General features: G+C 40.6%; 1 protein-coding gene and 1 long non-coding RNA gene across 2 annotated transcripts in view; one reads left to right on the forward strand and one right to left on the reverse strand.

Moving 5' to 3' along the window:
- The window catches only part of Dnm3 (dynamin 3), a 431287-nt gene that overhangs the window by 206691 nt on the left and 210578 nt on the right, over nt 1-14018 (reverse strand). The gene's annotated exons all lie outside the window — the stretch shown is intronic.
- LOC125618667 lies at nt 1904-8157 on the forward strand. The gene is made up of 2 exons (XR_007350022.1): nt 1904-4522; nt 6108-8157. It is a non-coding gene; the product is annotated as an uncharacterized LOC125618667 (long non-coding RNA).

Here is a 14018-nt window from a genome sequence, read left to right on the forward strand (position 1 = left end):
AAGTCACTTGATTAAAACTTCATAAAAATCTGTATTTCGTGTAGGTAGAACCATCTGAGAGGGTATCAGTGTATGAACGAAGATGAAATTATGGTCTGATCAGATGCACCTTTCATCTGCCTTAATACAAATTTCCAAGGCCATTGACATGAACAGACGTGGCCAAAGACTGGCTTTCAGTCTTTGCAGCAGAAACGGGGCTACACCTGGGATTCTGGGTTCCTGGCGGACCACTGGCAGGCTGGCTCACGGCTCTGTGGTGCATCAGTGTGAGTGAACACAAGGCCCTTTAAGGAGGATGAAGCTGTATCCACATGCCTTAGGACTGTTGTTAAGTTAGTCACTCAGCACCACTTCCAGGAATATGCGACAGCGACAGGCCGTTGAGTCACACCAGCCTTGCTCAAGCACTGGGAACAGGCAGCGGTTCTTCTCGACTTCCAGGGATGATTCAGTTCTCTATGAATGAAACACCTAGAGCTGACCTCTTAGTCCCATCCTAAGCTTCTAGATGACTCATCGTGCCCTCTTTGACCTCCTTCCTGAGGTAACCAGGGCGTGCAATCACTTTTCAATCCTCGGTGGCGTGGTTGTAAAGGGAAGCCATCCTGTGAAGGGCAACTCTTGGGGCAATTCTCACTTAAGCATTTTGAAACATTCAACCTAAATCTATAAAAGATGGCTATTTTTCGACCTCTAAGAAGTATTATAGAAGGCCAGGAGAAATTCATTCCTTTGGTTGTGATTCTTTAGACACAATGCTATGATTCTCAGTTTGGTCAGTTAGATTAAATTTGGAAACTACATAGAAATTTTGTCACATTGTGATCTCTGGAAGACCAATTAATCCAACTCTTGAGTCAACTCCAACATTCTTCAGAGTTCTAGGGCAGGAAAGTCAGAGAACTGTATATTCAGAATCCTCAACAGTATACGTAATTAAAAAAAAAAACAAAACACAGGGGGAGAAAAGTAGATGCTCACGGCCTAATATCCTGTAACCTTTGGTCAAGCGGTCCTTGGCAAATTTCAACAGATTCACTTAACTGGGAGATAAGACTGAGCACAGAATACCATGCAAACAAAAGCATTGAGACAGAGTCAGGAATTATCAGTGAAAAACAGTGTGATCCCTGACAGCGAGGGTCCACCCGACTCAGCTGGTGAGGAGACCAGAGTCCATGCATTGTGGAAGCTTGCAATCAAGACTTTTTACGTCTCCCTAGGTAAAGCTATAGCCCAGCACTCAGAGCCAGCCAGCATGGCTGAGGGAGGAGGAAGGCCACATGTGGAACTCATTACTCACGGAGAGGCCATGACAAAGAACATTTCTCCAGACTTTTCATGGGGGCTTCACTTTCAGGAAGTTGCTATAATTACTGCTCAAGTCTAGAGCAGGCTGCAAGCCGCTGACAGATCTAACAGACGAGGAGGAGGAGGGAGAGCGAGGGGGAAAAAAACTTATCTGCCCTTTTTGACGAGTGAAATGCCAGAAAATAAAGTGCCACAGGGAAGCTCAAAAAGGTTTCTAAACGAGCTCTGCCTTCCAATGCCTGACTCTCTGTTTACTATTTTATCTACTCTCTATCTTCAAATTACTTCTCTAGCCTGGACCGGACAGTAAATTTGTACTTCTGCTCTTAACTCACTTTCAGTTGGCCACAGCAGAACTGTACATCTTGACTCTTTTTTTTACAGCTTTTCCATACTGGGGCCCACTTCCTGCCCAGTGGAGGAAAAAAATCTGGCCTGAAGATGAAATGACTGCTTAACGTTACACGAGAACATCTGGTACCATTTTATGCACAGACCCATGTCTGAGAGCAGGCGATTCCAGCGGTCTCTCCAGCGGCACAGCGCATACCCGAACCTCCCCAGGGTGACATCATCCCATATATGGACTCTCCAGCCCAGCCCTCCCCCTTTTCCTGGTCCTAAATTCATTGCCAGTTCCCTAGTCTGCAGCAAATGTGCCACGTCAAGACTGGGAAACACAGCCCTCGAGTGTGTCTCAGTCAGCGCGGCAGGACGCAGGGGGAGCCGAAGGCAGCCCCTGGAGCAGGAAGGGAGGCTCTTCCCGAGGACTGGGAGAGGAGTCTGAGTACACAGATGGAAGCTTCTGGAGATCCTGCTCCGTCGCCCCAGTGTTCAGACTACCTGTTCAGGACAATGCCGTTGTACAGTAGTCTGCACATTGGTTAGACTGGGCAAGGGACAGCAACGCCACCGACGGCTGGGGACCAAATTGGCTGTTTCCAAGGCGAGGACATGGGTTTGCTCCTTTGTTGAAACTCATATCCAGTGTTTTTCTTCACAGGTTTTGCACACTAGGGACCAAGAATCCCTCGGGGGCTCTGCCGAGGAAGGACCGCTCCAGGGAAGACCAGCGGGTAAGGCCTTGGTGACGGCTCACCTGGTCTGTGACCACGGGGACCTAGGTAGGGATGCCTGGATTCGCGTGGACACGCGAGAGAAACGGGTCTATGTGCGGCCGAGGGCCATGTGTTTAAAAGAACAATGCTGTGTGGTATATAGCAACTGACTGTATGTCTCTGGTTTTTAAAGTTTGATAATTCAAGTGTTTTCTTAAATTTAAAGGGTTTCCCACTTCAAAATGAAATATGAAAAATCTCCAGACACTTACAAATGACTGAGACTAGTTTTGAACTGTTGGAGTTAAAAATTCAGAGACTTAAATACTCTTGTGAGGGCTGTAGGCATGACTTCTAAGACCCCAGGGGTGAGCGCATTTTTTTTGCCCTAGAGAATACTTGCTATTTTCAAAATTCCATACGAAGAGAGCTCTTTTGAATAATTATATAATAAAAATCTCAGGAATAATAATACCTAACAACAAAGGAAGAGCCTGCCAAGTCCTTGCCCAGCACACACTGCGGGTGGGACTCTGCCGAGATGCCGGCCAGCCCACAACCCACTGAGTCAGCCTCGAGTGGCCCCAGGCCTAGAACCTCTGTCTTGAGATAGCCCAGTTTATGCCTCTGTATTACATTTTTTCAAATCCAAGAGTGGTTGATAGCTGCTAGTCAGCTGAGCCCTCTTGCCTATATTGTACAAGGCTCTCCTTCTTCCAGCATTTAGAACGATAAGGCACTTTGTCTAGAAACCCGCTGATAAAAAAGGAATTTGTAAACGAAGGCACAAGTTTTCCTTGGTCAGTTTCCAGATGTCCTGGAGGTGACGGAGGGTGGGCGGGAAGACAGCCCTCAAGCTGAATGAAACCCTAATAGAGAAAATTATGGTCAAGCCCCAGTTGCAGGGCACTCTGTGCTGGCTTCAGCGGTGGGTCCCTTAGAGAAAGTTCTGGAAAAACCTAACTGCCTCACCCCTAACTCCCTCAACCCCCACTTATTTCTCCCCGCAAACCAGTGTGTACAATGGAAATGTCTCCTCTTCTGTGGGTCTCTAGGCTGGCTGTAATCTCTTCCTTAAAGTTACAGTGGCTCCTGAACAAATCCTTCTTTAAGTTCACACATTTTGCGACGATTCTAAAATTGACACAAGTTTCCCCTTTTCCAAAACACTTTATTACAAAAGGTTCCCCAAGTGTCTCTTTGTCAAAACAATTTAGTTAAAAAAAATTATCTTCTGACCATCCCTAAACTGGTGTGAGGAACCTCTAGAATGTTTCAATCTGTTCATAATTTTTCATTAAAACACTAATAGCAAGGAGAAACTGAGCTACTTTTCACTTAGTTGATACAGTGAACTCATCCTTTCATTTTCCATTGTGACTTGAAGATTTCCATAGCAATTATTTTTAAAATCTACAGGTTTTTTTTTTTACATAGAAAAACTAAAATGATTTATGGGATCATACGTTTTAAGAAATGTTATTTTTACTACCTGATAAGAATCATTAAAGAGGGAAAAACAACAAGCTGCAAATGGCAATGTTTAAGAATTCTCAAATTTTGTAACTTTTTTTTTTTTTGCTGTGTAAGTGATTGAATTTCATCATTTGCCTTCATTTAATGTATATTTAATTTAAATGTCGTTCTTCATATGAAATGGCTTTTACTGTATCAAAGAAACTAACTCCCAATAGTATATCACCTATTTTCTCCCTGGGGATGACTTTTAGCCTGGAGATGGGAGGACATAATGGTGTCCTTGGCCTAAGTTCCAGGGGTAAAACGTAAGGACTGCTTTGTAAAGGGCAACAGAGGCGTCCCTGCACGTGCTCAGCAGAGTCTTAATGGCAAACTTTGAACAAATGAAAAGAAATTGAACTTAATTTCAAATTGCACAAGTTAAATTTAAAAGTCCAAGGTCGCTTTACACACAAGATGGCAGTCTGCTCGCGGGCTCTGTGCCAGCACCTACATACACACACCACTCGGCGCAGCTGCTCCTATTCCGGGGTAATTAGAGTGATGCTTAACTTTATTGTGATATTACTTTATAAGGAGATATACAAATATTTTAGGGATCATGGAATCTATTCCAGAGGAAACAAACCAACAGTGAGCATCTTCAACGCCATCTGCCCTGGGCTGTCTTGGTAAGTGTTAAAACTGAACACGGTACAGGCTCACAGAGGGGAAAATGCTTGGAGGGTCTGTCCAAACTGTGGTTCATAGAAATTTCATAGCTATTTTCCATTTTGGAGTGTGGGTGATTGATAGATTAGTCTAGGTGCTGGGTTGAAATGATTTTTTCAGCCATCTAAGAGAAAGGAAATCCAGCCTGAGCTTCCACACCACCACTCTGCAATTAATTTGGAAGAGGATCACCATCACGTAAAATAGTCTACTAAAATTGTTAAACCTGTTTTCCTTAAGCCATAGATCTCAAAATCAAAGCAAGTTTGTTTAGAGTGGGACCACGTTTCACACTGATGGCTTTCCTGCAATTAGTCAATAGGCTTAATATCCTTCCTGCCTGGCGTGGAGCTTTCACCCCAGACAACATGTTTATGTTTTTAAAAGACCAAAATATACTATCTGCCCCCACCTCTCGCCTGCAGACCACCCAGGCACTTCACTCTGTGGGAAAGAGGTTAGGCATAAAAATCCTAATGAAAGAAGTTACCCCCCTCCCACCCAGCCTTTTGTTGAAATCTTAAGCTGTTATAGGAAATGAAAAGAAAGTACAACGTGGTAAAATAAAAAAAGTCATTCGTCCAAAAACGTCCCTGCCCACTAAAGAGACGCCAACATTTTCAATGACTCCATAAGGGATCTGCGTGTTTTTTGTTTTTTTTTTAAAAAAACAAAACAAAAAAAAAAAAAAACCTCATTTTACTCTAAGGGGAAAACAGCCCACCCATCATAATAATGTCCAAATAATAACTAAAAGACCATCACTCAGAAATCCCAGCTTAAAATAACTGGAAGGTCAGACTTTAACCCGAGACAGGAAATTCCCGAGTTGAGACCGAGACTTTCGTACTTTAGTGTCCTGCAAGTTACGTAGATATAAATATTTAACTCTTTTTCAAAGGTCTCTTATTTAGAATTTTTATCAGTTTTAATAAATAGGGAATGATGAAATAAATTAAGAAACATAGTTCAATTTTCATTTTCAATTTTCTGACTTCTCGTGATGACCAGTTTACTGGAGTTACTTTGGCTTATCTTTATTGCATAAGACTTAGAAGATGATTCTTTTCTTGCATCTTTTTCTCAAGAGATGAGAGACAAAAAGGAAATAAAGTGAAATGGTCATACAAATAATTACACGGCCTGCCAATAATGTAATAACTCTTTTATATTTTGGCTAGGATTTTAAGTAATAATAATCTAATATATACGCTTATAGTTTGAGAAACAGGAAAAAAAATCTTACTTTTTTTCCCCTTAGTTTTCATATTTTTAACAAGTTTTGGGGTAGGTTCAACGTAATTATGAAATATGCATATGCCACACCTGCGCTAGGACTGTTTTAAAATCTATTGGAAACATAAATTGTCTAAAAGCCTTATGAGAGGTCATTTTTCTCATTTTTTTTAGCACGATGTTTTCCACCTGAAAAAAAAAAGTTATGATATTTCGAACTAAAATAATTTAGATATCTTGGTTTAATAAAACTATTTCTCATTGAAGGATAACGTATAAACTCACAAATATTTCTTTTTGTTTTTTCAGGTTGCATGCATCATTCCTTTAATTGAGCAGAGTAAACTGGATCAAATTATTTATGGGAGAGAGGGAAAGCTATACAGAATTAGAGTAATTTTTAATTTATACCAGGATATCCTTTGTGAGTGAATCACTCTATAATTACTTTCTGTTGCACTGAAAGAAAGTAACAACAACACAATGATACCTTAAGGTACTTATTTTTTGCATACTCTAACCTTATATATTTAAATAGCAGCCAGGTTTATTGATGTTTTTGATTCTGTCAAGACAAAAAAAAATATTCTTCTGATCAGCAGTGATGGCCAGAAACAGAATCAAACACTGATTTCTTAAAATCAAGCAAATGCATAGGAAATTTCACTCATCAGTTCTTTGTTAAAACTTTAGTCACTACGTAAAAATGTAGAATTGTTAAAAGTGTCGTTTTTTTTTTTTCAGTCTCTGAAAAGCATTTTGCTCCCCATAAAATTTGTTTGCTATTTTCTCAGAATTTTAAAATTAAAGGTAAATAACAAACTATTTGTTTTCTTTAAAATTCTTTGAAAAATATCCTAACTATATACTCCTTGGACAATAATGTAGCTTTTGTTGTTGTTGTTGCTGTTGTTTTTAAATCTCTCTTATTAGAATTTTTACTGCCTGGATATTTTGATTTTCAAAGGGGATGGAAGTTGTTACTTATGTGAATTGATAATTTGTATTAAAAGAGCCAGAATTATATTTTATATCTACATATTTAACACCATTAATTCTTTCTTATACAAATTACAAAGAAAATTTTCAAAGGGTCTGGTTTTAATTTTTGGAAGTGAAACGAATTTTCCTTTCCTGTGTTTAAGGTGCTATTCATAACTATACTGCACAGTGTGAGCTGCACTGTGGGTGAAGCTCTCCAGTTTGCACCTTTGATTCCTGGCATGACCCTGGAGTTAATTAGGAGGTGCATAACTTAATCCCACAACTGCCTTTTGTTTAGCTTTCACAGACATACTTAGAAAGTTTGCATTTAAAAGGAAAATGAGAAATTTAAATAAATTCCTGTTGTTTACTATGGTATTGGTAAAAAAAAAAAAAAAAATATATATATATATATATATATATATATATATATATATATATATATATTCCCTTTGAAAAAGCCCATTATCAAAGCATCAGATACCAAAGTGCATTGGTTGGGCTGCCAAATACAATAGGCTCATAAATTATTTTGAGAATGGCTGCTGTTACCATGTAGATGACAATTTTCTTTTTCACAGGCAAGGTTATGGTACTTATCTACTACAAGAAACATGTATAAACATGGTCTTTATCTTTAACTTCAGCATTAAAATATGCAAAGTTTTCGTGAAGAGGAAAAACATCTGGTTCAATTACTCTGAACTCTGACTGCATTTGGGCCAGTTATAATAGGAATTGGATTTAAGAATAAACCTTGTGTTTAATCTTTTCTTCCTCCCCCTTAAAAATTTTAATGTGAGTTTTCTGTTACACCAATTATTTATGTTAGCACATTTGGAACAAATGTATATAAGTGTACTTTCTGAATAAAGTCAAAAGTCTAACTTGTTTTTAGTTCCATAATGTTTTAATGTTTAATTCTATTGTGTGTTTTTCTCCCTCTCCCCTTACCCTCCCAAATCACCCAATCTGGAAAACAGGCTGATTGTGTCTGTCCATGAGCAAAGGACACCTGAAGGAACCAAGGGCCTGGCTGGACAGAGTTGTCACGTGTCTGCCTGTCTACACTTGCTGTGCAGAACATCCGCTCACCTGTACAGCAGGCACAGACAGGCAGTCACATGACAACCCAGCCTGAGTGACCACCAGCCATTGAGACCAAGCAGCCCTCACACCATAGCATCTACACCAAGAGCTGCAACCAAAATGAGGGGCTCGGGCCTGGGGTTTTAATCTGTTGGCTTAATACTTAACTCGTATGTATTATATTATTATTATTATTATTATTTTATTTTGATTCATATATTAAAACACACCAAAAGTAAAGCAAGTCGTGCTATGAAATATAATAAAACCCATTTCTGAAAATGTTCCTGTGATTTCTATAGTTCTGTTTTCCTAACTGTTGTCAGTAAATCACCACCCTTGACACTTATTGTACGTATCTTTGCAGCATCCCATAATCAGCATAAGAAATCCATATATCAGAACAACATAACTTCAGTCTGATGTTTGACAAAGAATAAATTATTCCAATACTGCTAAACCCATAAACAAAGAATCGTTTTCATTTTCTATATCATGACTTTTTCTTCGGGGGTCGGGGGGAGGCTGGGGCATGAAGAGGAAGGAGAAAAAAGAAAAAAGATAATATTCCAGAGGATCCAGTATTCTGAATTAAGAGACTGCCACTCTGGTCTGGGAAAGGACGGTGATAAAAAAAATTTTCCAATATAATTTTCAAATTCACTAAAATAATTGCTTCTCCTCTTGATAGATGGAATGTCAAAATTGAAACTTCAATATTTGCAAAAATATCGCAATGCACATAGATTTACTACTGGGTCATGTTTAGCTAAGAAGCGGCTCACACTACATTCCCGGAGTAGAATTTATGGGCAGCGCATTCACTTGGAACACAAGCTTTCTATTCACTGTAAACACTCACTCCCTTGAGATCTTTGGGAAATTCAATATTTTCATAAGCACAAGGGACGAATGTGCATCGTTGCTCCCTCAGATCTTTGGAGGAGATATCCAACTTCCATGTATGCACTGTTCACTGGAGTAAAACAGCAGGGCAGGTTTTTGTATGGGAATATTTCTCTAACACTTCAGGGCAAACGGTGGGAAGATGGGTAAAATCAGAAATTTGACAGCTTGGATTTGGTTCATCAAAATGTTTTAGCTTTAGGTATTTAAAATTAATTTTGATCTTTTAAGCTTAAATAGGTCATGAGGCTACCCCAAATTGTCTATTTTTTAAAATGTAATGATCAAACATTTTAAGTGTATGTTTTAAAAACTATTTTCCATTCAAATGTTTTATTTTTAAAGTGAAAAGATTTAGTATGAAGGATAAAGGCCTCATAAGGTTCCAAAATTTCTGAACGTGTGATATTTAAATCAAACCTGACAATATGGTTTTTTTTAGGGAAAAAAAAATTTAAACCCTGAGTGATGGGCAAGACTGTGATGTAAAAATAGGATTAAAGCTAATGTCTTGCATTTAAACAATCTGCAGTTACAGAAATACACCATCTGCTAAAATCCACTTGTGCTTCTCCAAGACTCATTGGCAAGGCAGGGTTTTACCTTAAATAAAATGCCCATGACTGGCCGACAAAATATGAAACAATCCTTCACAAAATGTAAGATATAAACAGAAAGACAATGTAAAAGTGCCCCAAGAATTATTTACACAATTTCACCTGATTTTAAATGCTTTACTCAACCTACAGCAAACACTGTCTACAGAAGTTCACACGCACAGTCATTCCATGGTTCCCCGAGAGGCAGCCCAGGACAGAGCTGGAACACCCTCGGGTGACACAATAACCCAGGCAGAACCTTAGGAGCCACCACAATCCCAGGAGGGGTGGGGAAGAGATTGATTCCAAAGTGAAGCACTCATCAAGCATTTCCTTTGGTAAAACATGAAGTTAATAACTTTTTGAAAAACTTATTTTTAAACTTACATCTCAAAAAAAATCTTAAAATAATGTTTCATATGCATTTTAAATTAAGGCACATTTAATTTTTTTAACTCTTCTGGGAAAGGGTAATATAAAAGGTAATAGGGTCCGACCTTCCAGTCTAAACTTTTGAACAAAACAAACAATGCATATAGAGGAGTGGGTTTGGATCTAAAAAAATATTTTTAGTTGTAGATAGACACAAAACCTTTATTTATCTTTATGTGGTGCTGAGGATCGAACCCAGGGCCTCACTTATGCTAGGCAAGCACTCTACCACTGAGATACACCCCTAGCCCCCCGAATGCATATTTAATAAAGCTGAAATAGCATTGGCCATTATAGTTTATTAAATGATACTTTTTTTTTTCAAAATTGCAAATCTTTGGATAATGCCAGAATGTAGAAATGTTTGCATGAAATAATCCGGCATTAAAAAGCATAAGATAAAATCGTTTGTGAAAAAAGACACAACTATGAAGATGAAGAATTTTAAGTAATATAAATGAATTAAGTTCAGTATTTATTTGGATTTTTTTTTTTTAACTATCCAAGTTTGGGCTAGGTAAAACATCTCAAGGATGGGAGCAGTGTTCACAGGCTGGATGCTGACCTCCTGCCTCACAGAGGGCACAGGCCTAGTGGAAAGCAGGCACCACCTTGAGAGCCTCAGACGCAGAGGGCAGAACCACATCAACATGTCTTGTCCTCAAAATCCGGACCTTCCAGGCATATGGCTGCCACTATGTTTCCTGTCACTGAAGCAACATTTGTCATCAGTTACAGCCACACAATAAAAACAATACTAAATAAATATCCCTATAAGGGGAATTATATAATCTCCTTATCAAGCCATCCAAACATTTCAACCCACAAAAATGAGGCCTGTAATTTCTTATGAGTCCAAAGAATGTCTAATTTTGATGGAGATTTTGGATTTTCTTCAAAAAATGTACGGTTTAGTACATTTCCATGGGAATTTGGTCCTTTCCACTTTCTGAGGAGTGGTCCAGGATGATGTTAAACTTTACATTGGGCTTGAGAAACAGAATATTGACTAAGTGACTTTACTATGAAAAAATTAATAGTCCCTTCTCTTCAGACATTTTAACTGGCACAATTTACACACACACACACACACACACACACACACACACATATATATATTTTTTATTCATTTCTCATTGATGTTAAGACTTTAGAGCCAGGTGTGGTGGTGCATGCCTGTAATCCTATTGGCTCAGGAGACTGAGGCAGAAGGTTTGCAAATTCAAAGCCAGCCACAGCAACTTAGCCAGGCCCTAAGCAACTTGGCAAGATCCCGTCAAAATAAAATATAAAAAGGGCTGGAGATATGGCTCATTGGTCAAGCACCCCCTAGGTTCAATCCTTAGTAAAAAAAAAAAAATTAAATAAATAAATAAAGTTCTTTTTTCCTCAAATCAAAGCAGATTATTCCCCTAAAATTTATATTTCAGACTTAGTTTTAAAGAAAGGCCATCACTTTGTTCAAATTTTTATGTTAAAATATTAATGTAAATTATCTAGACCAAAGATTCTTTTGAAATGACAGGCTCTATTTTATTCCCATGCCTTGCCTTTTTCTAAATTCTCCCCAAGAACTGTGCAACATATATTTATGTGGGAAAATAACACTGAAAAATTGATTTTTTTTTTTCGTTTAAAGGATCTTCAATCCAGAAGTCATGTTTCTGAGTCAGAGAAGGAGGAGAAAATCCACGAACCTTCTGTGATGAAAATTAACACAAGTCCAAGATGACCTACTCTAATGGTGATTCTACCCAGCAGTTTGATAATTCGGTCAGGCACCTGCTAACCCGCAGGCTGATGAATGCTGCGCCTGTCCACCCACTTGCTCCACCTTACCTCTGCTAGTCCATATTCACGCAGCACCTCCTCCCGGCACTGCAGCCACTGGTGGGCCAGGGGCACCGAACAAGTGCTCCTGAGCCCCTGAGGCTTGCTGACTGTGCATGGGAGGGGGGTCCTGAAGAACCCCTTGGCTCCGCCCACTTCCGTCAATGTCACTGGACGACCGGCCCCTCCCAAGCCACCATGGCTTTTTACCAGTAGGCCTGGTAAAACAGCTCGCATCAGTTTTGCCCTCTTCAGTCAGTCCCCCAAGAGACAACCCGGGGAGTCTGTGAAAACTTCAAGTCTGATCATGAGACTCTTGCAGTTGGAAAGTGGAACAGCTCCTCGTCACTCTTAGAATTAAAGCCCTTCACATCCAGGCCCTGTCTCTCTGCTGCAGTCCCTCTGGGTTGAAGCCAGGTCACCAGGCTCACTCCTGTCACAAGACATGAGCACAAACATTCTCTGACCACTCATCCCGTGACCCCCACCCCAGACACTCTCTGGCTTTATTTTATCCAGAGCCTGTAATCAGCCTCTGGTAGGTTTTTACTGACTTTTGTGCTTTCTCTAGTGGAAAACATTGCTCAGAAGGGCAGGTACATGAAATCCTTACTACTCATTTTATCTTGGGGTCAGGATAGTGCTGCTACGCAGAAAATAATTACTGGAAAACATTCAGGCAATTAGGAGCACAGCACTGGCACACAGCAGCTGGCTGAGTTGCTCATTCTCTTTGAATTTCTAGAACGGAGAGTGTCAATGAAGGGCTACTTAGGTCAGTGCCTGTTCAACTATAAATACTCAATACTTGTGAACCGTCACGGTGACAGCCATCGTCATCAGGATCCTCAGACTGGAAGCTGGCCTTCATCAGCTGTAACAGGTGGAAGGGCAGGGGAAATGCTATTGCCACCACAGCTCTGACCTCGGCTTCCTGCCCCCTGGAAGGCCGTTTGGCTTGGTTGGACATTCTGATCTGCTGGGAGCCTGCAGTGAGTGCTGGACTAGATGTTGACAGGGGAGCTGATTTTACCTGTATTCACAGAGGAGCACCTCGAGTGTGGGACATTCCAGGTTGACAGCACTGAGGGAAAGATAGGCGGTGAAGAGAGAAACAGAAACAAGGCTAAAGCTGCCAGTAACACCCTGACTGGGGTCCCCCCTGGCTAAAAACTGCCATGCAGAGGGACATCTGTTCTAGTTGAGGTCATCTGCATTGCTGTACTTCATCCCCAACTCCTTGGTAAAGTAGCACCAGTGATCTTAGGTTGTTATTTGATAGACATCAAAGAGCTAAGTAAGTACCACCTGCCTCAGATCAGAAAGGAGACCTATGGACACAAGGCTGCATGTCCAAGCTCTGTCCTCACCCCACCCTGCAGGCCCTCGGGGTACACACACTGGCACAGTGAGCTGGGGAAGATGAACCAGAAAGAGGCCATGCAACCCCTGGAAACGGGCTCGGGGCCATTTGTGCAGGAATTTCCCAGGTCTGGGTTTTTGCCACATGAACTAGATAGGAGTACAACAAGGCTTTGACGTATCCTCTCAGTTATTGGTAACTAATTGTCTAACCCTGTGAAAGATGGTGTACTTCTTTGTGTTATGGAAAGCTCCAATCTTGCAGTAATGTTAAGATAACAAAAAACAGTCAAGTAGATGGCTGAATGATGGCTACTCTAAGTTCACTGCATTGGGAAGACCACACGTGAAGACTTACCATCACCTGGGACGTGGGCAGCAACCTTTCTATGAAGGTCATCTATCAAAAGTAAGTTATCGTGTTGTGAAGTACTGATTCAAAACGTCCAGTCCACAGATTCGTAGGGTGGAGGTGGGGGTTGACGCTTCCATCCAAAATTCAAGAGTAGGGCAGATAGATCCAGTTCCAATGGGAAGAGATCAGAAAAATGCTGCAGTCTTACTACTACAGTTGTGCCAACTGTAACTTAAAATCATTACACCAGCTGCCAGCTTAGGAACAAACGGTGAAGACACAGGAGACGAAGGCAGGAGGGGAGGCAGTGGGGAAGGTCCTGATGGAAACGTGGGAATTGAGCTCCCTCCTGTTATGTGAACCTCACGGCTCTCTAGTAAGAAAATCCAGATCCCCTGCATCGTATCTCACACAACATGACATGACACAACGTGGAAACTGGCAGACACTTGAGTGCAAGAATGACATTACATGGGAGAGGAGTAAGGTGCCACTTTCAACGGCAGGAATAAACATACCAGTGTGATGCTGCGACCGTGTAGGTATGAGGTGCCCCCAGAAGCTCATGTGCAAGAATGTCCAGAGGTGAAATGATTAGGTTAAGAGAGCCTTAATCTGATCGATGGATTAGTCCACCAATTACTGATTAACGGGGGGGCGGGG

This window comes from Marmota marmota, unplaced genomic scaffold, assembly GCF_001458135.2.
Source record: "Marmota marmota marmota unplaced genomic scaffold, marMar, whole genome shotgun sequence".
Taxonomy (NCBI): Eukaryota; Metazoa; Chordata; class Mammalia; order Rodentia; family Sciuridae; genus Marmota; species Marmota marmota.